This window comes from Equus caballus, chromosome 1, assembly GCF_041296265.1.
Source record: "Equus caballus isolate H_3958 breed thoroughbred chromosome 1, TB-T2T, whole genome shotgun sequence".
NCBI classification, from domain to species: domain Eukaryota; kingdom Metazoa; phylum Chordata; class Mammalia; order Perissodactyla; family Equidae; genus Equus; species Equus caballus.
Window position 1 is genome coordinate 59859954 of NC_091684.1, and position 25318 is coordinate 59885271.

The following is a 25318-nucleotide window of genomic DNA, read 5'->3' on the forward strand; positions in this document are numbered from 1 at the left end:
AGGCAGGAAGGGCACGGGGCGATGAGAGAGCTGAAGCTCCAGGAAGGGGGGTCTAGCTCAGCTACCCAGCAGGCGTGGGACGGGGTGGGGCTGGGAACAGAAAGTTCTCCTGGTTCCCAGCGCCTATTTCTGCTGCTGTTGTGAACACCTGGCAGACAGCCTGCCCTCTCTGGGCCTCAGTTTCCCCACCATAGGTGCCAGTGCACGCAGGTGGTGAGGCATCATGGGATGTGTGGTGCGATCACCTTAAACTTTCCCTCTCGCCCTTTCCTCTCTGCCACCTTGATGCTCGGTGCCAGACTCAGTGTGCCCCTGTGATTTAATTCCAAGCCTGGGGAAGCCCACGGGGCATCCTCTCCGAGGCCAAGTCCCCTTGGTGGCGCCTAGGAGTCAGTAGGCCTGTCGTGGGACTCTCTGAGCCTCAGCTTCCTCATCTGTATGGTGGGGCTATAAGTCCCACCCGACTGGGTCCTGGTGCCCAGACACCCGGCTCAGTGAGCCGCCAAGCCCTGCACGGTGGGGCTGGTAGTCCACAGCCCTCCGGGGGGGCTCAGCCCGTTGTGCCCACACATGACCCCCGGCGCTGCCCGGGCAAGAGACCTGTCTCTGCCTGTCGTTTCTCCTCCTCCTGAGGCCTGCGGGGACCTTCCTCCCGTCCCCAGCTCCGTGCCTCCTCTCTCTTTACACGACTGCTCTCATTCTGTCTCCCTTTCACCGCACAACCTATTTTTAACTTTTGGTGTTGAGGGAGGAGAGGAAGGGCGCCAGGCAGTGGTTTTCCCCTCTCCTTTCCCTCTGTCTCACTTCTTTTTCTGGCCCTCCTCTGGGGTCCTCCTGCTGTCTTGCCCTCCCTGCGGCTCCTTGCAGCCCTCCTGTACTGCCAACCTCTCCTCCCCTGTTCCTCTCCTCCCCTCTGCCTCCTGGCTCCTTGTGCTTGTCCCACATCCCCCTCTCTCGTTGCTGCCCTCTCCTAGGACCCACCCCCCACCTCCTGCTCCACACCCCACCCCCGCCTGGGAGGGCTTCCCCTGGCGGAAGCAGATCATGGGTCATGCGGTTCTTGCCATAGTCACTCTTGACTGCTGGTGCCCGGACCCTTTGTGTTGGCAGCTGACACGGTGACCACTCCCTCTTTCTGGAAACCTGATCTTTTCTTTTCCCCGAGTTTGAACTCTTCAGGGTCTCCTTCCACCTTGCTAGACAAGCCTTTAGGGGTGCCAGCTGGTCTTCCATTAACTGCTGGTGGTGATCTGGGAAGCAGGCAGCTGCGGGGAGGCCTGCCAGTGCCCCTCCACCTTCTTCGGCTTCCAACACTGGATTCTCCTCAGACCCCCTTCCCACCCACCCACCTCGGCTCTGTCCCTGTTGTTTGAGTGGGGCCGACCCATGTCCTAGCTTCAGAGATGTGTGTATGTGACCAGGCCTGGCCCTTGGGAGCCCATCTGGGTCTTTGCTGGATTAGGAAAGGTAGTCTTTCCTCTTGGTAGGATGGTGGGATGTCAAGTTAGAGCTGCCAGCCCTTCTTGGCCGCAGGGAGAGCCCGCTTGAGGAAGAGGTCAACAGGGAGGAAAATAGAACCACAAGACGGAAGGAGGAGAGTCCCAAGCCCCCAACTGAGCACCTGGACCCACCTGTTTCTGATGTTGCGGTTACATGAGCCAATGTATTTTTTTCCTTGAGCCACCTGGAGTTTGTTTTTTGACACCTGTAACTGCAAGAGTCCTGACTGGCCCACTAGGGTTCAATCCTGGCTTCCCTTCCTAGTCCACTCCCGCCCGACTCCCCCACCCTTTCTTATAGTTCCTCCTTTCCTATGGCTGAGAATCCCCTAATCCCCAGCCCAGCCCACACTTCTGAGCTTCAGGCCTGTAGATACAGCTGCCTCTGACACTTTTGATGGGATGACTTGCAGAGGCACTCGAAATGCAACGTGTTCCAGACTGGAGTCATCCTATGTCTTTTGTCTTCCAAGGTTGTCTGACTTGGGGATTAATTCTTCCTTTATTCCATCTATTTGTCTATCCATCCATCCTCTCACCCATCCACCCATCCATCCACCCATCATCCACACATCCATCCACCCATCATCCACCCATCATCCACCCATTCATCTACCCATCCATCCACCCATCATCCACACATCATCCACCCATTCATCTACCCATCCATCCACCCATCATCCACACATCCATCCACCCATCATCCACACATCCATCTACCCATCCATCCACCCATTCATCTACCCATCCATCCACCCATCATCCACACATCATCCACCCATTCATCTACCCATCCATCCACCCATCATCCACACATCCATCCACCCATCATCCACCCATCATCCACCCATTCATCTACCCATCCATCCACCCATCCATCCTTCCTTCCTTATTTTCTCCTTCCCTCCTTCCTCCCTCTCTCCCTCCTTTCCTTCCTTTTTTCTTTCCATTCATCTATCGTTCCTTCTATCCCTCCATCCATTCATCCACCCATCCATCCATCCATCCCTCATAACAACAGCAAGGATGATAACAATAGCCTATGTTTATTGAGGGCTTACTTGGTTCCAGGTACCATTCTAATCAATGTATACATACTCACTTAATCCTCAAACCCCAGCTTAGGACATAGGTAGTATTATTATCACCATCTTAGAGAAGAGGAAACTGAGTCACAGAGGGGTTAAGTAATTTACAGTGAGGAAGTGGACAGCCAGGATTCCGTGTTGCTCAAGCCAGAGTCCTGGGAGTTGTCCTGCACATCCCCACTCTTCCTGATCAGAGAGTTACCACATCCTGTTGACTCTGCCTCCAGAGTTGCTGTCAAACTGGCCTAACTCCGGGTGCCTCCATGTCTTTCTGAGATTCTAGCACCAGCCTTTATTCTCTGATTCCCCGCTGTACCCCATCCCCATCCCTGCTCAGTCAGGGCAGCTGCGCCTGCCGGGCCATCCTCCATGAGTCCACAGGCTGGCAGGTGAACCTCATTGCGAATGCGTCTACATGCTGCAGGGGCTGAGGCTGCATCTGGCCTTTCATCACCACATCCCTGGGGCTCAGCTCAGCGCCTGCCTCAGACAGGCACTTATGAAGGGTTGTTGAATGAAATGAGGCATGAAAGACGGCTTAGGAGCCACCCAAGGGGCCTGAGTACTCTTGGAGGTGGCCACTGGTTTTCAGGATGAAGTGTCCCCTTGGTATGATGAATGCCTCCAGTCATGGGGCGCTCACTCCTTTAAGTCCATTCCATTCTGGGACGGGCTCCAGACATCTGAGCAGAAGTTCGTGATGGTGGGTGAGGGGCAGGTCAGACATGTTCAACTGTCTGAGGGCCTTTGTTGAGCTACACACCTCTATCCACCCACTCCCCGCGAGTTTGAATCCCCCACCGCCACTCTCTCCTTGACGACTTATAGGCAGAGAGCCTGGAGCTGGGGGAGCTGTGAGTTCTCGGTGCCTGCCCTCTCCCCTCACCCCAGGTGGCTGCCCCCAGGTCAGGGGCCATATGTGGATGCAAAACAGGAAGCCACGGCTGGGGGTGATTTGGGTGAGCAGGGGTGCGGAGCCCACCTCGTGGTGCACAGTGATGTGTCTCTGGGCATCTGGTGGGCCCAGGGCTCCCGCTGAGGCCCGTGGGAGCACGCGCCTGAGGCATGGGGCAGGCTCGGAGCCCGCGGTCCGCTCTGAGGCCAGGCTGTCCCAGCCCCAGCCAGCAGCACTGCCTTTGGGACAACATCACTGTCCCATCCCTGGGGAGGAGACGAGGGTGCTGAGCAGTGCTGGGGCTGCCCCAGGAGGGGTGGAGATGAAGGAGGAGGACCCCTTCCTGTGTGGGGTGGATCTGCCACTGCCTGGAAGGGCTCTGACCCCAAGAGGTAAGCGTGGTGGCCGCAGAGGTGCACCTCTCAGATGTCCCTTCAAAAGAAGCTACCCCAGGGGACGCGGCTGGCTGACCACCCCCAGACACTGCCCCTCAGGACCTCTGTGGCATTCTCCCCAGCCCCTTCTCCCCACAGGCTGCCCCTGGCTACTGGCTGAGCACAGCGGGGCACTGGAGCCCGGGTGCCCAGCACAGGACCCTTTGCACGGCTGGTCCTTGCTTGGGGTCCCCTTCAGCCCGGCCAACACTTTCCCAGAGCTGCCTGAGTCTGGGGCTCTTCTCCCTCAGAAGAGCCTTCTTCCTCCCAGTCCTCCTTCCTTCCCTGATCCTTTCACAGGGAGCAGACCGACTCTCCCTGTCCTCCCTACTTCATCAGTCAGAGGTATTTCTTGGAGGACCCCAAATGGCCCTGTCAGCCTTAGGAAGGGATGGTCCTGCCAAGATCCTAGGGGCTCCAGCGCCACCCAGAGCACTGGCAGGTGTGTCTAGTGGGAGATGCTGCCAGAGACAGATGGAGCTTCACTCAGCAGCATCTCCAAGTCCAGCACGGAAGAGGTTCTTGGAGACAGTTCTTGGAAAGCCTGAGCACCCATGCTCAGCCCTGGCCCTGACTCGGCCTCTCTGTTGGCAAGTGTGTGCTTGTCTGGTCTGGGCCACTGCCTGGGCCCTTGCCGGCCAGAGCTCCACTGGGGTTTTCCTGGATCATCACCTTCCAGAGTGTCCTGAGCCTTTGTGGCATTGGCAGGATGTCGGGGCAGGAGAACATTTGGAGACTCTCTGGCTCCACTACTTAAATTTACAGAGAGGCCCAGAGAGGTTAAGCAACTTGCCTGAAGCCACACTGTAGGTCTGATGCAGGCTAATCCAGGACAGTGGTTTTGTGATGGCCTGTCCTGGGCTCTTCTAACCTGGCTCGGCAAGTCCCTGGGGTCTCAAACCAAATCAAAGGGCCCTTGCTCCAAGGCCCATGAGCTGCGCAGGGAAGGGCAGTGGGCCCCAGCATCTCCCTCCTCAACCCATGGCCTTAGACTCCTCTGTGAGACACTTCTGGGGGTGCCCCACCCCAGCCCTCACTGCCCCTTCTAGCTCTGCTGACCTGGTTCTCACAGGCCCACCTGAAGCCTTTAGTCGCTCCCTCGCCCTGCCTGGAGGGCCCTCTCCTCTTGCAGGCGACACTGCCATCTCTGCGAAGGCCTGCCTGGCCCCAGCCCAGCAAGCCTGCCTCCTGACTTCCCTTAGCACTCGGCTTCGACTTCTTGTTTGGCGCCTGGCACAGTGCTGCCTGCAGCTGTGCGCTCGGTGAGCATCTCCTTCCTCGGAACTAGACCATAAGCGCACAGAAGGCTGGAGGTTCAAATCCCACTGCGCTGCTCGCCCAGGTGTCCCAGCTTCCTGGGCTCAGGGAAATGCAGAGCAGAAAGCCCAGGGGCCTCAGAGTCAGGCAGGCGTGGGTGTGAACAGCAGCTTGGCTGGGGTGGTCTCTTCATGTCTCTGGGCCTCAGTTCCCTTGCATGTAAAATGGGGAAATTAAAACCCACCTCGGATATTTGAGCATGACTGGGGAAAATGGATGGAAAATGCCTGGACATTGCGTGGCTCAGCTTGGCTCTCCCTATCCCACTGAGTGGCCCCTCTCCTCTCCTCCCTGCCTGAGGGTCTGGCTCAGGGCTGAGACCAGGAGAAGTATAAACCCAGGTGTTGAACGAAATATGGGAAATAGCGGAGGAGGCTGCCTGGGCGGCTCTGTGGGAGACAGCGATAGTTATCAGCTCACAACCAGCTCAGAAACACACATTCAGCACTCGCTTCCGAGTGTGAAACTCTGCGGGGCTGAGAGGCTGGGGTGCAGAGAGGGAGAGATGGGGGCGAGGCGGCAGTGGGAATGAGGGGAAAGAAGACAGAGAGACACAAGGAGGGATGGAGACTGAAAGAGAGGAGGTCAGAGACGTGGAAAGAGGCCCAAGGGAGAGACTGGCAGAGAGAGAGGAACAGAGACAAAAGATGGAGAGAAATTTAGACTATTCAGAGAGGGAGAGACCAGGAGAGAGCATGCAAGTTCAGGAAATGGAGAGAAAGCAAGCACGGGATGCAGGCAGGGTCCCTGTGCCCTGACTGAATGACTCTCCACAGGACAGTGGGGAGACTTCCTTCTGAGCAAAGGGCTGTTGGGGCTGTGGATTCCTGGTCACAGGCCATGTCCACTCGTGCCCCATGAGTGCTGGCCAGGGGTCCTGCGGCCTGGGGCCAGCAGCCGAGGAATGGGCAATGGCCTGATGGATGGGGCCGCTGGGGGCTAGCAGCCCCTGAGAGGGGCCACCCCTGCAGTGGCCGTGGCCTCTGGCCGTTTAGCGAGCACCTCTGAGTGCCAGAGCCCTGGTGGCAGGGCTGAGGCGGGGCAGGGCAGGGACGTTCGTGGACTTGTATTCAGGCCATCAGGCCTTGAGGACTAATGGAGGAAAAGGAGAGGGCAAGTGACCAACGTCTGCGTCTCTCTGGGGTGGAGAAATCCCCTCTCACCCTTCCACTGCCTCGGCTTGGATGCCCCCAGGGCTGGGCAGCTCCCCAACCCTGAGAAAGCCTGCTCTGAGGCTGAGCAGGTCTTTGCTAGCTGATGCTTTCACTCCGGCCTTGGCTGCAGGGTGCGTGTGCGTGTGTGCGTGTGTGTGTCTGTGCGCTGGGTAAGCTGTAAGCCAGCATATGAGGCCGCAGGGTTGCCTGTGAGGAGGGAATTCTGGGAACTTTTCTCTGCACCCCGAAAGGAAGCAGGGGTGTTTCTCTTTGAGTCCTTTGCTTGACCTCAGGCCCCTATTGCCCCAGAGAAGGATTCCTGACAAATTCATTTATACTGAGATGCTAGGAAATTAATTTGTAACTTCCTCTAAAGAGGGCGGTTTTTAACCCAAGGCGATGCCTCACTTAAGGTGGAATGACCGGCAATGGGAGCTGGTGGGGAGGGACTTAGGGGAGAGGGTACCTCTCTGGCTCCCATTCCTCACTGAAATGTCTGTTTGCCTTAACTGGATACTCTTGCTGGGGTGGGGGGATTTCTTCTGTGTCCCCCTAAGTCAGGTCCACTGAGCCCCCCCACCTTGCCTTGGGAAACTCCCTGTGAGTGGCACAGATGGCACAGTAAGCACAGCCTTTGTACCCATGAGCCACATCACCAAGCAAGACTGGACTAAAGTATGAGTCCTGGCTGTGGGTGGCTTGCTGTGCAGCCTTGGGCAAGGCATTGCCCTCTCTGGGCCTCTACTACCTATCTTGGAAAGGCAAGGTTTGGCTTGTATGGTCTTTGAAGGCCCCTCCAGCTGTGGTGGTCTGAGCTTCTGGGCCTTTGACCCTCCTCAGGTTGCTGGTCAGCACCCGGGCTAGGCTCTGAGTGCCGCAGGATGAGGTGGATGGACTCCAGATGACACACCCATGGCCCAAGGCCAGCCAGGCAAGTGGACTCCTCCATCCAGAAATAATCGGAGAGTTCTTATTGCTGGAGGCCTGTAGGCTCTCTTGTCCAGTACATGAGTGACAGAGAACCCAAGGCTTAGGAGGAGGGACGGCTTGCCCGAGTCCCTCGGTGTGTTAGCATTAGGTTGGAACTATAAACACCTCTCCTGCCACTCTGTGCAGTTGGTTGGGTCTTGGGGATAAATCCTGGTGGACTCTCGATAGAGAAGAAAGCTAAAAGAAGGAAAGAGAGAATGGAGCGTTGCCTTCTGCGGAGGGGCCCAGGGGAAAGGAAAGGGGCTGGATTGTGCACCTGTCCTTGGCCCCTGTGTCTCCTGTATCCTGGGGCTCTGGAAGGCTGGGCAAGGGCCAGGGTCTGAGTTGGCCACTCTGCACTTGGTCCCTGGTGTGCAGTGATGGAGGCCACCTCTCCCCTGGGCCAGCAGCTGCCCTGGGCTGGACAGGGCTGTAAATCACCCCGAAGCCGGGCTGGTGGAGATGGTTTATGCATCCTGGGCACCTACCCTGCAACTCAGAACAGGCAGCAACATGTCATTTTAATGAGGTTGCAAATTTCCTTGTCACCCAGGAGGTTGACAGGCATGGCAAAGCCACCTCGCTCACACCAGGGCCTCCCCAGGCTGAGGAGTGAGTGGAGAAGGTGATGGGGCTGTGGGTCCAATCCTCCAGACTGGGGAGAGGGGTAGAACTGGCCCCTGGCTTTGGGTACCCTGCCTACCTCCAACTTTACCTCCCCCTCCTCCCATGGGCATCTCTCCCCTCTGGCAGCTGATCCCACTGTCCTTGAATATGCTGTGCAGATTTTCCTCTCCACGTCTCTGCTCACACTGCTCCTGAGACCCACAACACCCTCTCCTCTCCCTCCAACTGTCCAGATTCTTCTTTTAAGGCCTAGGTGTAGATTTCTGCCTCCAGGAAGCCTCCTATAGCTGGCTCAGCCATAATCCTTAGACCTCTGGGGGCAGGTGAGCCCCATTTGCTTGCTAACTCCAGAGATCAGGCTGGGGGCTGCCTGGATCATGGACACAGAAGGACCAGGAAGGCTGCATTGAGGCTCGGTTGGAAGAGTTGCATGATCGATTAGTGATGTCTGCCAGGGTCAGGGAAGGGAAGACTGTGTGCCTTGTGCCTTACATTGTTTTCCCTGCTGAGGCATCTGGACCACATGGCCATTTATCTTCACATCTGTGCTCGTGTTGATGCTAAGCTCTTGTTTCTTTACCCACTGTCTGCCCTGGGGAGATGTAGCCTCCTGATGGCAGGCAGCCTGCCCGAGCCTCCTCTATCCCTCATGGTGCTGGGCACGTGTGAAGACTCCACAGACTGTAGTCAGGTGGTGGAAGGCGGGCAGTGAGGAAAATGCTGTCACTTGCTATCACAAGGAGTTGAGGGACATAAGGCTTCAGAGTCATTTACAGAGGAGGGACTTGGGGGACCCCTGGTGGGGGGAACGTTTCCTCAAGGTCCCAGAGGGGGTGAGTGCTGGGAAGGCCTCTGCGGGGACTGGAGGCTGCTGAGTTGCTGGGGGCCATTTCTCAGACTGGTGGGCAGGGCCTGCCTCCAGCCTGGCCTCAGGAGTCCCTAGGCTACCCCCCTGGCCCCACAGCGGCCCCCCTTCTTCCAGGCTGAGGGTCTGAGAGCATTCATTAGTGCACTGTCAGAGCCAGCTGAGGCTCTGAGAGCATTCATTAGTGCACTGTCCTCCCACAGGTGGGATCCACACCTGTCATTGTCCCCATTTCACAGCTGGGGAAAGGGAGGGGATTCGGGGTTCACGGCCAGACCCTGGGGCCCACCCAGCAGGGTGGCGGCAGCTGGGATGGCTCTGGCTTCATGCATGGGCTGTCTCAGCTCAGGCCAGGCCCCAGGCCGGGTAGAGTGGCAGGTCTCCCCTCTGGACCCTGGTGCAGGGAGCATCTGAGCTGGAAAGTCACTTGCAGTTGTCATTTCTGAGCCCCTTATGATTCAGATGGAGAAAATGAGGCCCAGAAAGGGCCAGGGGCTGGCCCCAGGCCACACAGCCTCCCCTAATGGACAGGCTTCCTGATACCCAGGTCCCTGAGGAACGCAGAAGAGAGGGCAAGCTGGGCTGCTTGTCTGGGCCCTTGTGGGGCCCACTCTTCCTGGGTCCAAAGACACTGAGGACAGGGACCCCACAGGACCCCTGCTCTGGCAGCCTGCCCTGGCCAGCATGGCACTAGCACACGCCTTTCTTTTCCACCAAGTGAGACACTTTGACTTCCCATCCATCCTGTGAGAGTGAGGACAGTAAGGGAGGGGGAGGCTGTGCAGGGGGAAGGCCATGGCCCAGGCCTGGGACTTGGAAGTGTTCGGCTCGGCCACTGACGCCCTGGGGCAGTTAGCCCTCTGAGCCGCAGCTGCCTCATCCCCAAAATGAAGTGAGAGCAGGGCATCTCTGCAGTCTTGTTCAGCTTCACGGTCTCACCATGGTGTACATGACTGACAGTAGAACCTTTCCTGAAGTCAGAAGGAGTCCTGAAGGAAGAAGGAGAGCCTGAAGGTGGGCACAGGACGCTAGGGGGGCTGCAGATATAGGTTGTGATGTGGTCCAGAGAGGGGGTCTGGGGGCCGTGACACTCGACCTGCTTCGGAGCCCCCGCCCAGGCTGGCTGTTCTCTTCTCCCTCCTTTCCTCCTGTCTCTCCTTCTCTCCTCTTCTCGTTCTCCTGCAGCAGCTGTTAACTCAGTCCTCTCCTCGGCCTGGAGCGCCCTAAAGAGCTGGCCCTCGGCCAGATTTGCATTGGTGGTTTATTGATTTAATTAAGCAGGGGCTGTAAACAGTGCCCCCCTTCTCGGTGTGAGGCGGGCAGGGGCTGGGCCGGGCATTCGAAGGGCAGCTGGCTGGCATTAAAGACCCTAGGAGGCCGCTGACATCAGGGGCAGCCTGTTTCAGGGAGCTGTGGTTCCTGTGACCTTCGTCCCTTGGTCCCTCTTGGAGTCTATCAGAAGTGACATTGCAAGTGGTAGTGGCAGCTTAATTAAGCCCGGAGCCTCTGGCAGGGAGATGGGACCTCAGTGGACAAGGGAAGGAGGCAGCCCCGGCCCCACCAGCCCGGGTCCCACCTCAGTGCCCCGCCTCCTGCAGGCGCCCCGCCCAGCGCTCAGAAGGTTGTTCTTTTGTCCTCAACGAGAGCTGCAGTTCCAGAGGCCTGTGGTGCGCTCTCCATGCCCACTCTTCCTGGCATGTCCAGATGCCATCAAGGGACAGGCATGTGCTGCATCTGCAGAAGAGGCAGGATGACTTTAGGCGACCTCCGCGCTCCCCACCCACTCCCAGACCAGGGAGCACCGGCCTGGGAGACAGAGATTTGGGCTACGGTCGTCCTAGCCCTGAGGGCTGTGTGGCCTGCCTCCCTCCTGCCCTCTCTGGGCCTCTGTCTTTCTGGATGTAAGTAAGGGTTGGAGTCAGCATTGTCGAAGCTTCCTTCTGCTCCTTGCTCATCTTTCCTCTCATGCCTGGGGAGACGTTCTTATGCCACGGAGTGCTAGGCACTAGGATGGGGTGATTCTCATAGCCCTAGGGTCAGCTAGGCCTCAATACCTGCTCTGCAAAGAGCAGTTAGAGATGAGCAATTCAGAGAGGTTGAGTGACCTGCCTCAGGTAACTCAGCTCTTAAGCAGCAAATCTTGGTTTGAGCCCAGCCAGTTCTAGGAGGGGTGACAATGATGTTGATGGATTTCCCCTGGCATCCTCCCCATCCTAACTCTGCATCACCCCCTCCAGTCAGTCATAAGGCACCTCCCTCCTCCCCAGACCTCATAAAAAAAAAGGTCTGCCTCTGGGGGGTGGGGAGGACCCCAGGGGACGGACGGTCTTTGGCCCTGTCCTTTGAAGAAGAAGATGGAGGCCCCTGGTTGGTGGTGACGAGTTGACCACACCTTCCGTAGGAAGCCAGGAGGCTGGGTGAGTGGGGTGGAGCGCTGCAGAGTGGCATCTGTGCAGGAGTGAGGCTGGGTGTAGGGGATATGCCTTGGTGGCTCGGAGCCTGAGAGAGCTGGCAGGGTCCTTGAGGCCCATTGCCCCATGAGAACACTGAAGCCTAAGGTCACACAGTGTGGGTGGTGATCTCCTTGGGAGGGTCTGCCTGGTCCTCTGCACCATCCCCCATTTACACCCCTAGGCACCTGGACCCAGGTGGGCCCCGAGTGGGTGCAGGAGGGCAGGCGGCAGCAGGGACCTGCCCCCCAAGACTGTGTTAGCAGCGTCTGTCTCATGAGCTCACAGCTGCTGGCCAACATCTGCTCCGTCTCCCAAATTGGTACCACCTGCCTCCCCGTACCCCTCCACCCCAGGTCCCCTCCCACTCTGCCTACTGCTTTGCTCAGCTGCTTTGCATCTGTTTCTTTCTCTCTCCTCCCTCTCTCATTCTCTGGGTCTCTTAGAAGTGGTCATCTCTGCCCCATCCACTGGGCAGTGCCAAACCCTCCAGTGCCCAGGACCCAGGGGGAGGTGTCGAGTGTGACAGGCTGGGCTTGAGGACTGCAGGCTGGGCCTTTGCCATTCCCTGGCTGACCCATCCCAGCCTCCAGCTCCTCATCTGTACAATGGGGATAACAGTCCTCACCTGCCATGGTGGGCGTGAGCGGGGGCTGAGGACAGTGCCTGGCACCTTCCAAGCCTCCCTCTTTTCCACACCCAGGTTCAGATGATGACACACCACTGTCATCCAACCTGCCCAGGTTCAGAGTTCACATCACTGTCATCCGACCTGCCCAGTCCCAAACCTGGACATGCCTAGGACTCCTGGGCAGCCCCAAGAAGCTGCAGATCCCCGAGTCCCACTCTCCCAGCTCTCTTCTGCCCACGTGGCTTGACCATGCTGTATCCCTACCAAGTTGTCCCTGCCAAGTGGTCATCCACCTCTGGTGTGTCATGATCCTTAACAGGATGGGTTAACAGATTAGGATCCCGGCGCCACCGCTCCGCTCTTCGAGCTTCAGTTTGCACGCGCATCTGTAAAATGGGAAGAATAAGGCCTCCTTCACAGATTTGATGAGAGAGCTCCCGTAAAGCTCTTGGCACAGGGCTTCCAGGGATGTCAGACGGGCTCCACAAGTGGGCTGACTATTCTTGCTGAACTCTGCCGGGGATGGGCCCTCACCCCCTCTGAGGCTGCTCAGGGTGTCGGGACAGGATAGCAGGGGTGCCCATTTTAGATGACACCTTGGCATGTTGAAACGCTTCAGTGCCCCAAGGAGTCCTCGCCTCTACCTGCTCATCCAGTCCCTCTTTCTCCTTCCAGAAGCCTCCCCCACCTGCCCACACTGCTGACATCCTCCTCTGGCCTCCTGCAGCGTGACTGGCTGAGCCCACACCTGGCACCTGTTTCCTGCTGGTTTGCTCATCCTCTTTCACCTGGGGTGTTGCAAACGCCTGCAAGTGGTTGTCCTGTCCCTCCCTGGTCCTCCCCACTCCATCTCAATCTTCATCTGGAGGGATTTTAAAAAAACATTTTATTGGAATATTTCTTAGTATAAAGAGCTCAGATCTTAAGTGTACAGCTCAATGGGTTTCTACATGTGTAGAAACCCATGTAAATGCCTCATACATCATGATACAGAACAATTCCAACAGCCCAGGAGGTTCTCATGTGCCCCTTTCCGGTCAATAATCTCCCCAGAGGGCCCCACAATTTAGACCTTAACCCCCAAAGTTAATTTCATCTCCCCTTGAGCTTCATCGAAATGGAAGCATACAGCATGTGCTCGTTCCTGTCTGCCTTCTTACATTCAGCACCGTGTCTGTGACATCCATCCACATGGTTGCCGGTATCAGGAATTTGTTCTTTTTCCTTGCCGTGTAGTATTTCATCAAATGAATGTGTCATCACTTATTTATCCTCTCTACAGTAGATGGGCACTAGAGTTGTTTTCAGGTTTAGGCTATTATGACTGAAGGGGCAATGACCAATTTTGTACCTGTCCTTGGGCAGTCATTTGCTTTCATTTCTCTTGAGTCAATACATGTAAGTGGAATAGCTGGATCATAACACAGGTGTGTGTGTAGTTTCAGTAAATACTGCCAAAGAGTTTCCCAAGTGGTTGAACCAATTAACACTCCCACCGGCAACCTGCGAGCATTCTAGTAGCTTCACATTCTCATCAACACTGGGAGTTATCACTGCTTTTTAATTTTGGTGAGAGTATAGTGGGATCTCACTGTGATTTTAATTTGCATTTCCCTAATGACTGAGAATTTTTCACACACCTATTGGCAGCTGGATATCTTTTGTAGAGGGCCTGTTCAAGCTTTGCCAATGTTTTTTGTCTGGTTGTCAGTTTTTCTTCTTGATTTGGAGGTTTTTTCCCTTTTTCCATGTTCTGGATTTGATTCATCTACTGGATGTGTGTATTGGCAATGTGCTTTTCCACCTTCATCACCCACGTTCCCAGCCTCTCGGGACCCCTCACTCTTCCCAGTGGACAGTGCAGTTTCCCACCGGTCAGCCTTCGAATGCAGGGTGCCCTCTGCCACGTGGTATTGACCCTCTTACCCACCTCTCCAGGGCTTGCTTTTCAAGATCGAGCTCAAATTCCACCTCCTCGAGGAAGTCAGCCCTTCCTGCTCCCTGCTCCATAGTTGGCGTTGGCTGTGTTTTGTATGCGTCAGGGGAGGTAGCCCATTGGATGCAAGAAACAGACGCTGCGGGGCCATCTTGGCCAGCCCTGGTGGTCCAGTGGTTAAGATTCGGTGCTGTCACTGCTGCTGCCTGGGGTTCATTTCCCGGCCAGAGAACCACACCACCCGTCTGTCAGTTGTCATACTGTGGCAGCTGCATATTGCTGTGATGCTGAAAGCTATGCCCAGGCTATTTCAATACCAGCAGGGTCATCCGTGGTGGACAGGTTTCAGTGGAGCTTCTACTCTAAGACAGATAGAAAGAAGGACCTGGCCACCCACTTCAGAAGAAATTGGCCACGAAAACCCTATGAGTAGCAGGGGAACTTATGTCTGATATAGTGCTGGAAGGTGACCTGGCAGGGTTCCGCTCTGCTGTCCACAGGGTGGCTGAGAGTTGGAGTTGACTTGATGGCACTAACAACAAGGAGCGGGTGACTTGCCTTCTGTACGTACCTCTGGGGCAGACAGGGTCTTCTCTTCACCACAGCTGCCCGGTAGGTCACACGGTGCTGGTTCTCAATCCGCTCTGTGGTGGATTTTCACAGGGAGGGCTGATGCTGGCCCACTTTGCCTGGGAGAGTCCCAATTTATACCTGTTGACACAGCACGGTTATTAACAGCCCCTCTGGGAGGCCGAGGGGAGGCCAGCAGGAGAAGGCACCAAGGGATTGACTGGGGAGAGAACATTAGTTTCAGGGACAGACCTGGTCTAGCACTGACCTGCCACCATGGTGTTTCTCTCCCATGATCCCTCACCTTCTATGCCTCAGTTTTCTCTTCTGTGAAACGGGAAGAGTAAATCTTTGTTCAGCTGTGTCCTACCAGGTGGTTACAAGGGTAAATGAGACGCCCGATGAGCATGCGACAGGAGCACAATGCAGAGGCACAGAGAAGCCCCTCCTGTGCTCCCGGCGCCTCTGTCTGCAAGGGGAGATGTCTGACACAGGAGGCCTGCCACCGTCCAGGACGAGAACAGAGGGGCCTAGGAGGGGGCACTGAGCAGGCTCAGAGGAGGGAACAGCCTGTCTCAATGCAGGAAACCTGGCTGAATACTAACATCGGCTAAGCCCAGGTGGTGGCTAAATGGCCTTTACTGAACATTCAAAATATTTCACAACTTAAATTTTTTTTTAATTAAAAAATAAAAGCACAGATGGGGCTCTTCCAGTACTCTAGGTTGCTTGTGAGGGCCACCCAGGCATCGCATGTGGACCGGCCCGCCTGTGCATGCTGCCCCTGCCTGGCACGTGGGACTCAGCCCTGACTGAGGACACACGGCCCGTGTGACTAGCTGCGCACCCCTGCCCTCAGGGCCAGCTGGCTGAGGACAGGTGTGAGAGGGGCTGGCTGAGTCCCTGGGCCCTGCCGAGGGCAGGGGTGAGAGTGGGAAGTGATAGCAGTGAGCTGGCTGGCCTCCGGAGGTCCTGGTGGGGCCCTGCCGGCGCACAGCCTTTAGGTCTCTCACAGGGTGGATGGACAGATGGCGGACTGAGACCAGAGGGCAGAGAGGGCCTGGTCAAAGTCACCTGGGAAGTGCTTGGGTCCAGACCTCTCCACTAACTTCACTCGGCCTGCACATGCTCGCCAGGGGTCGGGAAGCATTTTTCTGAGTCCCTCAGGTTTCAGAAGCCTGAAGCTGCCTAGGAAACCCCCGACTTGGCTGGCCCTCTGCACGTGGAGGTCCTCAGAGGCCTGGGAAGTCCTCCGAAGAGCCCAGGAGGCCACGGGCAGCTCCGGTGCTGGCCCTGGCTGCCTGCTCATGGAGTCAGTTATGCACATCTCTTTCCAGCTTCCGGGCAGCCACTAGAGGTTGTTAGCCTGAAACCAGCCTCAGTGGGAGGATTTACATTGCAGAAATCCGAAATCGGCAAGTGCTACAAGGCAGAGGCTTTTCTCCTGGATGCTGGGTGTGGTGCATTTACCAGCATGCCACTGCCCGGGCCCTGTCCCCCTCCAACTATTGCCTGGGCCCCGTCCCCCTCCCACAGCTGCCTGGGCCCTGTCCCCCTCCAACTACGGCAGCTCCACTTTATCTGTTTTATACGTTGGGTTGTGGGCCAGATTACCTTTGAAGGAGCATTCTATTGCTTTAGATAAATTTGAAAAATCATTGTTTTTGGATCCATCTATTTGTTTCAATCTATCCTGGGTGCACCAAGGAAACCTATGTGTTACGGACTAACCTGGGCTAACTTGTGTATTCTGAACTGACCTCTGAGTTCTGGGCTATCCTGGGCTAGCAGGGATTCCAAGCTAACCCAAGTATTCTGGGATACCATGTGTCTCTGGGCTAACCTCGGCTAACTTTGGCTAATGAGTGTGTTCAGAATTAATGGGTGAGTCTGGGCTAAACTGCAAGAGAGTTTTTGGCTAGCCTGGGCTACCCTACGTGTTGTGAGACAGCGTGTGTGTTCTAAGATGACCTGCAGGTTCTGGGCTACCCCAGAGCCTGTGGGAGCTCCCTGTTCCTCCCCTGGAGGCAAGCCAAGGATCAGAGCTCTGGTCCAGGGGTGGGACAGAGACTCTCAGTTTTCCTCCTGCTAAATGAGAACGACCAGAAGCTACCAAAGCACTTGGAACTCCTTTGGGAAGAAGCACCTGGGCCGGCCAGCCTCAGAGGCCCAGATCCAGCCTCCTGCTGGGTGGCTGGGGGAGGAGGAAGACACAACCAGCTCTTGCCTGGGTCAGGCAGGCCTGGGTGGACAGGTGAGGGACAATGGGGCCATTGTGGGTTCTGGGAGGAGGCCAGGCAATAGAAGGGCTCCCTGCCCTCCTGGTTCTCCTTAGAGAAGGAAGGCAGAGACCTTATTTAAGACTTGACTCCGTCCCCAGCCTCATCAGGAAGCCCTCCCTCAGAGAGGCCTGGCATTCCTGCGCAGCTCTATCTGCCAACATCCCCCCGCCCTCCATGGTCTTCGGGGAAGGAGGGTCATCGACCCAGTGGCAGACGAGGCTCCGAGCGGTGAAGAGCCAGGGCGGAATCCCAGGTGCCTCCAGCTCTGACGTTGCTTCCTAGGCTCTGTCACCTCTCAGAACCCCATCCAGGTGCCCTCCCTCTGCCCTTAGTCCATTGTCTGCTGTCTCCCCAGGGAGCACTGAGGCAAGACCTATTGTAGCCCCAACCTCTTCGGGGCCCTGGTGATCTCCCCTCTGCCCAGACCGATCACCTGGTTTCTTGGGGATCTGCTGGGCCTGCTGGGGAGAGAGCTCCTCTCGATATGTGTGCCCACGGGTGCAGCCACACTGTGCTGGACAGACGCAGTGACGACGACGTCATCCCTCCATCCCCACTGAGAAGGCCAGCTGATCTCAAAGTGCCTCCCACACCCCGAGTTAGGGGACCCTCAGCCACCTTCCCCATCTAGCCACACCTGTCCTTCCCACCTGCCTCTCCCCCTGACAGTCAAACCCGACTCACTTGGTCCATCCTTCAATATCTAATTCCCGAGCCCCTCCTGAGGGTGGGTGGTGCACACGCCAGGCAGATGTGCCCCCGTCCTCCTGCGTCTTGCTGGTCCTGAATCCCCCTAAGATTTACTCCTGCCACTTCTACATGCACTTTCTCCCCATCCCCTCCTCCAGGGAACCTCTGCTGATTCCCCACACGGCCCTGTGGGTCAGCCTGTGACTTCCCTGGGAAGCCCTTGGCTCCGTTGAAGGCTGCTCCCTCAGGTCCCGGGTGCCCTTGCAACCCCAGATCACTCCCCCGGATGGGTGGGCCTGGGAACTCTTCTGGCCAGTGGGACAGCTGAGGTCCTTAGATCCACCCCTGCCTCCAGGAAGGCCAGCACTGCCATCAAGTCCACAGCAAGGGCCCTTCTTCTGTGTTGTCTGGGCTGGTGGGGGCTGGCAGGGTTCTCCACGCCCCCAAGAGCTCAGGACAGGTGGTATATGGGGACTCTGAGCTTCCAGTTTATGGCTGAGCTTTGGGATTTTTGTACCAAAGTCAGCAGCCTGACCTAGTGTGTCTGTCTCTGGTGTCTCCCTCACCTCCCACTGCCTCTGTTTGGCCACAATTATGGATGGGTGGGCAAGCCTGTTTGCAGGGGTCCAGGATCCTGAAGGATGGATCTGGCACTCCCCCTCCGGGGCCCCCTACTCCCCACCCCCCAGCGGAGGGGCTCCTGGTGGCCCTTAGGATAAACCCGGGAGCACCTCCCAATGCCCGCAATGCCAGAAGGTTCTTACCCCGACCTGATCCTCCAGTTTCAGCTGCCCCCTCCTTCCCCCACACCTTAGGCTACCCTAGGCGCCTCCTTCTCCTGGAGTCCCCCCCGCCCCCCCCTTCATCTAGATGACACAGACTCCTACTTGGGGCATAGGTTCAATGCCCCTCCTCAGGGAAGCGCCTCTCCCGCACCTCGGCCCGCAGCAGTTCCCCCGCCCGTTTCCTTCCGTGGCTCCCTCCCGTGCCTTGGAGCAGTGGTCTTGATTCCGGGGAATAAGGCACTGTCTCATTGGCTGTTTAGTGTCTGTCTCATGCAGCTCCCCACCATGGAAGCTCCGTCACAGCCAGGGCCTTGCCTGTCCTTGAATGAATGAATGAATGAATGTGTGAGACAAGAGTGGAAGCGGGGAGGCCCCCGGGAGGCCTGTGTGTTGGTCCGGGTGAGGTGACGTGGACACGAGAGCCGCCCCTGGCCTCGGCCTTGCGCCCGTTTGGTGAACGTGAATGGCGGGCCCCCTTGTTAGGGTCTGGACGTGGATTTAAGTTTTTGGGTGACCTTGGGCTTCAATTTCTTTTCCTGTCAAGTGGCTAATAATCCTAACCTCACATAAGGAGCTGTTTTCTGGGGCATTGACCGGCCCTGTTTTTCTGGGCGCCATAGCATGCCATTCTCATGCTGGCCACTAGGTGGCAGCCAGCCCCCGCAGCCCCGCCTGTAGCCCCGTACTGGGCTAGGAGGTCGCTGTGAAGGGACCAGGCAGAGCGCTGCCCCATCCCAGCCTCCAGTTCCCTGGCGAAATCTTCTCTCCTTATCCACCCACCAGCGCCAGTCCAGCCAGAGGCTCCAGGGGCCTCCGAGTTCAGAAGGGAGGCCATGAAAGAGGGACTCACCTGTACACTGACCTTGCCCACCTCCCTCCGGGGTGGCTCTGTGCCACGCATAGGGCTCAGGGAACACCTTGTGTAGGGTTCCCAGGTGTAGCAGATAAATACAATATTTGGGATATAGTTACGCTAAGAATTATTCATCATAAATCTGAAATTCAGTGTTATCTGGCAACCCTGACACTGTGGTGCTGGCCCTCAGGGGGGACAAGACTAGTCATCCACACGTCTGCACTGAGCATGGGACACTGGCCCAGGCCACCAGGTCTGAGAGCTGTTAGAGGGGAAGCTGGTACAGAGCAGACTGAACTCAACTTCAGCTCAGTCTGAACTCAACAGTCACCTCCCCTGGATGCTTGTCCATCTGTCTGTCCATCTGTTCATGCATCCATCCACCCATCCACCCACCCACCCATCCATTCATCCATTCATCCATTTGTCCACCCATCTATCAATCCACTCACCCATCTACCCTCCCATCCATCCATCCGCCCACCTACTTACCCATCAATCCATCTATCTACCCATCCACCCACCTATCAATCCATCTACTCACCTATCCATCTATCTCATCTTTCTAACCATCCATCCACCCATCTACCCACTCGTAAATCCATCTACTCACCTATCTATCTATATCATCTTTCTAACCATCCATCCATCCATCCACCCACCTACCTACCCATCAATCCTTCTATCTACCCATCCACCCACCTATCAATCCATCTACTCACCTATCCATCTATCTCATCTTTCTAACCATCCATCCACCCATCTACCCACCTCTCTGATTTTCTCCTTGAGGACTGGGTATGCTCTGAGGTTTTAGAGACTGCTGGCCACTGTCCTCACATTCTCATGTACTCTATTTCTGTCCTGCCAGGTCCAGCCCACCCAGCTTCTCTCTGGAGCTTTGGAGAGCCTGGTAGTGGAGCCAGATGGAATCCATAGCTCCTGCCTGCTCTGAGGGCCCTACCCTCTGTGGTGCGTTCTGGCTAGACACATACTCTCCATTTGTCCCCTTATTGGACCAGAGGTGCTCAGGAGGTCAGGGTGGCTCAGTGTCCCCAAAAGGGTCAGCAGTTGCACATTTGCCAGGTAGTCAGGTGCATGAGTAGGACCAGGAAGGATGGGGAAGGGAAGAGGAAACCAGGGCTAGGGGAAACCAGTGCTGCGGGCAGGGTGCAGAGGAGAGGGCCTTCCACATCAAGACGCCATCCATCTCTCCTCAACTTCTTGGGGAACATGGGGCTCAGGACCTAGAAGGCCAGTCTCCCAGATGACCTCCTGGAGACCAGATGGCCTCATCTCTCGCTCCCCAGATGCTAGATGTGGAAACTGAGTCCCAGAGAGGGGCAGAGAGTGACTCAAGGACACACGGTGTCCTATTCCTTGTCTGAGCTTATTCCCCTGCTCTGACTGGCTCTACCTCTCGGTCTCCGTGAGGTACCTGCTGTCCCCAGGGGTCCCCAGCAGACTGCAGACTGGGCCATCTTCGGTGATGCAGCCGGGGCCTGAAGACGCAGCCTCATCGGCCCTCTTCACCAGAGACGATTCACGAGGCAGGTGAGTTGGTTTAAAGGGACCTGCAGTCTTTTTATCACCTTGACGGCTACAATGGATTTTGTTTCAGGGAGTATCTGTAAGACTTTAATTAAATCAGGAACTCAGGCTTCCCTGCTGCTTATCAGCTTCTTAAGGCCGTGATTCATTACCCAGGATTATTTTTTTTCATCCCTGAAATAATCTTTAAGGGCCTTCTATCAGGGAGATTAAAACCATAAGTCATACATGCCCACGTGGACGCTTCGTTTTCTCTGCATATGGGAGGCGGGGTCACGGCGCTGCCCTGGCGTCAGTGGGGCCACCTGCGGCCAGACCTGGAGGAGGAGGGGTCTGCAGGCGTGGTCCCTGCTGGGCAGAGGTTTGGCTGGAGCTGCAGGTGAGAGGTAGCCTGGGTGGGTGGGGAGTGGGGAGAAAGGAACGCGGCCTCTGGATGCCCCTTTCAGCAGAGACAGCTGCTGTCCTGGTTGGGAAGGCCAGGCTGTCACATAGCCACCCTCCACTCCCACCCAAAATATGCAGATACAGGAGGAGAGAGAGAGGGACTGACTCACTTAGCTCCTCCCCAGAACTGCTACTGGCCTTTTAATCTCATTTTCCTTCTTTGCTTTCTGATTTTCCGCCTTTCTTCATTTAACAAGACTTCATTGGCCCCTGCTCTGGGTCCTTCTCTGTTCTGGGTGTCGGGCCCAGTGAAGGCAGATGGGATGCCTTTTGGGGTACAGACAAGGAGTGAGAGGTGACACCAGGCTTATTTCTCTCTGCCGCCAAGTCTCTTTATCTCTTCGCCTCCCTGCACCGCTCTGTCTTTCTCTGTCTCTCTCTGTCTCTCAAATCAGGGAAGTGCAGCCTTCTTTCCTAATGGGAGACGGGATTGCTTACTGGAGATAGTGGCCTTTGAGCTCGTCTTGGGTTGTTCACTGTGAATCTCCCCTGGCCAGCTTCTTAGGGGCCAAGGAGGTCTCAGTCCAGGTCCCCAGGCCCTTGAGAATTAATGAAGTCCCCAGTTCAGCCTCTAAGGTTGACAAGGGCAACCAGGGGCTTGGAGAGTGGAGGACAGCCTGCCTGGAGGAGGCGGCGACGGAGACTCAGGGGAGACTGCAGAGTTCTTGAGCCTGGAGCACTACCTGCCCTGCTCTGGCTCCAGAAGGAGCCGAAGCAGGTCTTAAACCCTAGGCCTCAAGTGCCTGTCGTGTCTCTTTTGGGGGTGAAATATGAGGTGCTGAGACTCAGCTCTTGACCAACTCTTCCCATCCTGGTCCTGTGCCCACTGCCCAGTTCAGCAAGTTGCTAGTCACACCACAAGTGTCCACGGCTTTGGAGGGGTCACTGTGTTTGTGCAGTACTGCTTTGGGTCATAGGTGCTGGCAGGGACAGCAGGCTCCCTCTGATTGTGGCTGCTGTGTGTACATGGGGCAGGCAGGGATGTCACTGGGGAAGTTGCATGTGGAGGTCCCAAGGGAGTCTAAACTGGGACTCGGAACCACGCTGACCCTGCTGGATGAGGAGGCCAGGAGCAGCCCCGGATGCCCGTTTGCAGGAGTTGATCTGCAAGGGGAGTGTGTGTGAGAAGAATTCTGTGCGTGGTCGTGATGGACAGAGATGGGGTGAGGGGTCGGTCCGGGGAACTGGGAACCCGAGATGAGATTCGGCCCCTGCTCCCCAGGACAGGGCCTATGGCTGACTCTCTGTGTCCCCAAACACGACTTCCCTTCCTTTTCTTGAATGTGTCTTGTTTGCTTCCACTTCCAGGCCTTTGCACAGGCTCTTCCCCCGTCTCCCTCCCCCTCGTGTCCCCTGGAGCCATCCATCCATCTCAGCTTACACCACACCGCCCCAGTGAGGCAATGAGGCCAGTCCCTGCTCAGTGCCCTCCCACGCCCTGAGCACAGCTGGAGTTGATTCATGTCATGACCTGGAGGGGCAGGCTCCCCTTTGGGGCCGTCAGTACCACGGGGCAGAACTGTCCTGTCAGTTCACGGCTGGGCCCCTCTGCCTGGTGCACGGCAGCCCCTCAGCAAATGTTTGCCAAGAGAAAAGAAGAGGGAGGGAGGGTAGTGGGCCACACTGAAGGGACTTTGGAGACATAGAGCTCCCACGTGGGCCTGCTGGTCCCTGGTGACCCAGCGTGGCCCACGCCTGGGGAGACGCATCCCCCAGCCCACTCCTGCCCAGAACACAGAGGGTCTCGTGATGCAGAGGACCAGCCAGATTGGCCCTTGGGAGGGATCAGATCTGTCACCCCAGTTCCTTTCGCATGAGGCCACAAGAGTGGACTGGGCACAAGCACATGGGAGAGCCCCCACCCACTCCTGGGCTTCCCAGGTCTTCCTGGGGTGGGGTGGGGCTGCAATTACTCAGGTGGAGAAGGTGAGCTGGTGCAATCTGGGAGCTGACACCCCTGTGACCTCCTTGACACTGTGGGCTGGCCAGGTGGGTGGACATTTATATTTATATTGATTTGTGTCACACACGATGACTTCATTTTCTGAAACAAAACTCAGAAATATATGCAAAATTTTTCCAATCCAGGCCATCCTGATTTTCTATAACATCTGCTCCCAATAGTGTATGTGTGTGTGTGTGTGTGTGTGTGTGTGTGCGTGTGCACGTGCGCACGTGCACACAAAGCCCCGGACTTTATTAGACAGTGACTGAGTTTTAGCGGCTGTGGGCTGACCTGTGGTTCATCCAGGAGTTGGGGGGAAGGTGGACCCCGGAGAGGCAGTTAGCTTGTGATCTCTCAGAGGGCAAAGATCGCTCCTTACAATGAAAGCTCCCGCTTATGGGGCACACCGCAGGCCCTCTGTGGGAAGTGTTGTTATGTACACTGATCCTGAACCTTACAACAACTTGCGGGGCCGTCGTTATTATCCCGTTTCGCAGATGAAGGAACAGGGGCCAGTGCTTCACTCAGTCAGTCCTGTGTTCAGTCATTCAGTTGTGCATTCATCGGAATCTTCACGGAGGGCCCACTGTGTTCTGAGCCCACTGTGTGCCAGGGAGCGAGGGGCCAGCCTGGGTCTCAGCCCAGCTGGGCGAGGCCTGGGTTTGGCCGTGCTGCAGGCCTTCCTTCTCCCTGTGCTCCTCCTGTGTGGAAGTGAGCACCCCAGCAGAGCTTGACCAATGCCTGAGGATCAACTGAGTTAGCGAACCAAGGGGACGACAGTGCGGGGAGATGGGGTCCTGCGGGGCTGCCCTGGACCCAGGCTCGGAGGCAGGGCCACTTGGGCCTGCACCGGGATGCTTCGAATCCAGCCTCGGTCTGGTCCCAGCCCTGAGCCACCCCTCGCAGGCTCCACTCTCACAAACCCCTGGCCGAAGTGTAAACCTCAGCCGTCCTTCATCTGCCTGCCTCCCCTGAGTCCTCGAGCCCCCAGACCCTGGCAGCGGCAGCCCAGCCCCCTTGGTCCCTGTCTTGGGGACAGCATGTTCAAGGTTCTCAAGACCCTGCTTGTCGTCTTGTGTGACATCAACACAGCAGAAGCAGGGGCAGGAAGGGTGGCGAGATGATGAAGCTGCTCATTTGTGTCCTGCTCGTTTTCGTGCCTATGATCTCATTTGACTCAATGGCCCGAGGACGGAGCTGCTTTTCTTATTACCCCCATTTCAGCTGAGGAGACTGAGTGATGCCTTTCTCTGACCAGGCGTGTTTCTGTGCCAGAACTTGGCTGAAACTTCCTTGACTTGATACCAGGGCAGGAAATCCGAAGGCAAGAGGCTTGTAGCTGAAAGAGCAAACTGTTGGAGTCACAGTCTTGGCACTGAAACCTCAACTGCCATAAGCCTCAGTTTCCTCATCTGTATAATGGGGCTTCTGTGGGGTTAAGTGAGATGGTACGTGTGAAGCCCCAGTACAAGGCCGGCACAGAGTGGGTCAGGGTAAGAGGTGGTGAGGAGGAGGCGGACTGAGGGGAGACTTAGTGACTCCCTTCCTCCGGAAGATAAGCTAAGGGATGGGAAAATGTCCCTGACAGTTTGTGGTCCCATCTTTCCCACCTTAGAGGCAAGTGGTGCGTGTCACCTCATGCTAGACGAGGAGTCAGAGATGTAGGGTTGCAGGACCTCAGTGAGGCCGCCTCCCTGAGCCTCACTGTCCTGCTTTATGGAATCGGATGGGCCGAGCTATCCTCATCCACCTTTCCAAGGCCTTCTAGCAGCTCAAACAATGTCACAGATGCGAAAGCTCTCTGAATTCCCCGGCATTGCTCAAGTCGGGGGAAGATGGACGTTTCCAGGACTACTAATGCTTTACTCGGTTTCACCTCTCAGGGGATAAGGAAGAAAGTCCTGCCAGAGGAAGCTCCAGCCTGAAGTGATTCAGCCCCTCTCTCTGAGGTTCCTGGGCCTCCTGCTGCCCCCTTCCAGCTTCCCCTGCCCCTCTGGCCCCCTCTGCTCTGAGGAGCTGGTCCTTTGTTTCCTCTGCTCCTGGAGACCCAGCGCAGCGGCTCCTGGGAGCCGTGATGCTGCCGGCTGGCTGGTGACTCCTCCAGCCTCAGAGCCCCATCAAAGGGCTGGAGCTGTTGGGAAGGTCTATGTGTGGACGTGGTGGTGGCATGGAGCACACAGCGGATGCTGAGGAAATATCAGGCCCCACTTTCTTCACTCCCTAGTCCAAAGCCTTCCCCTTCTTGAATTTCAGCCTCCTTATCTATAGGGTAAGGGGGTCAGAACTTGGAAGAATGGCAAAGCATGAGGCCATACTTGGGGCCATACCAC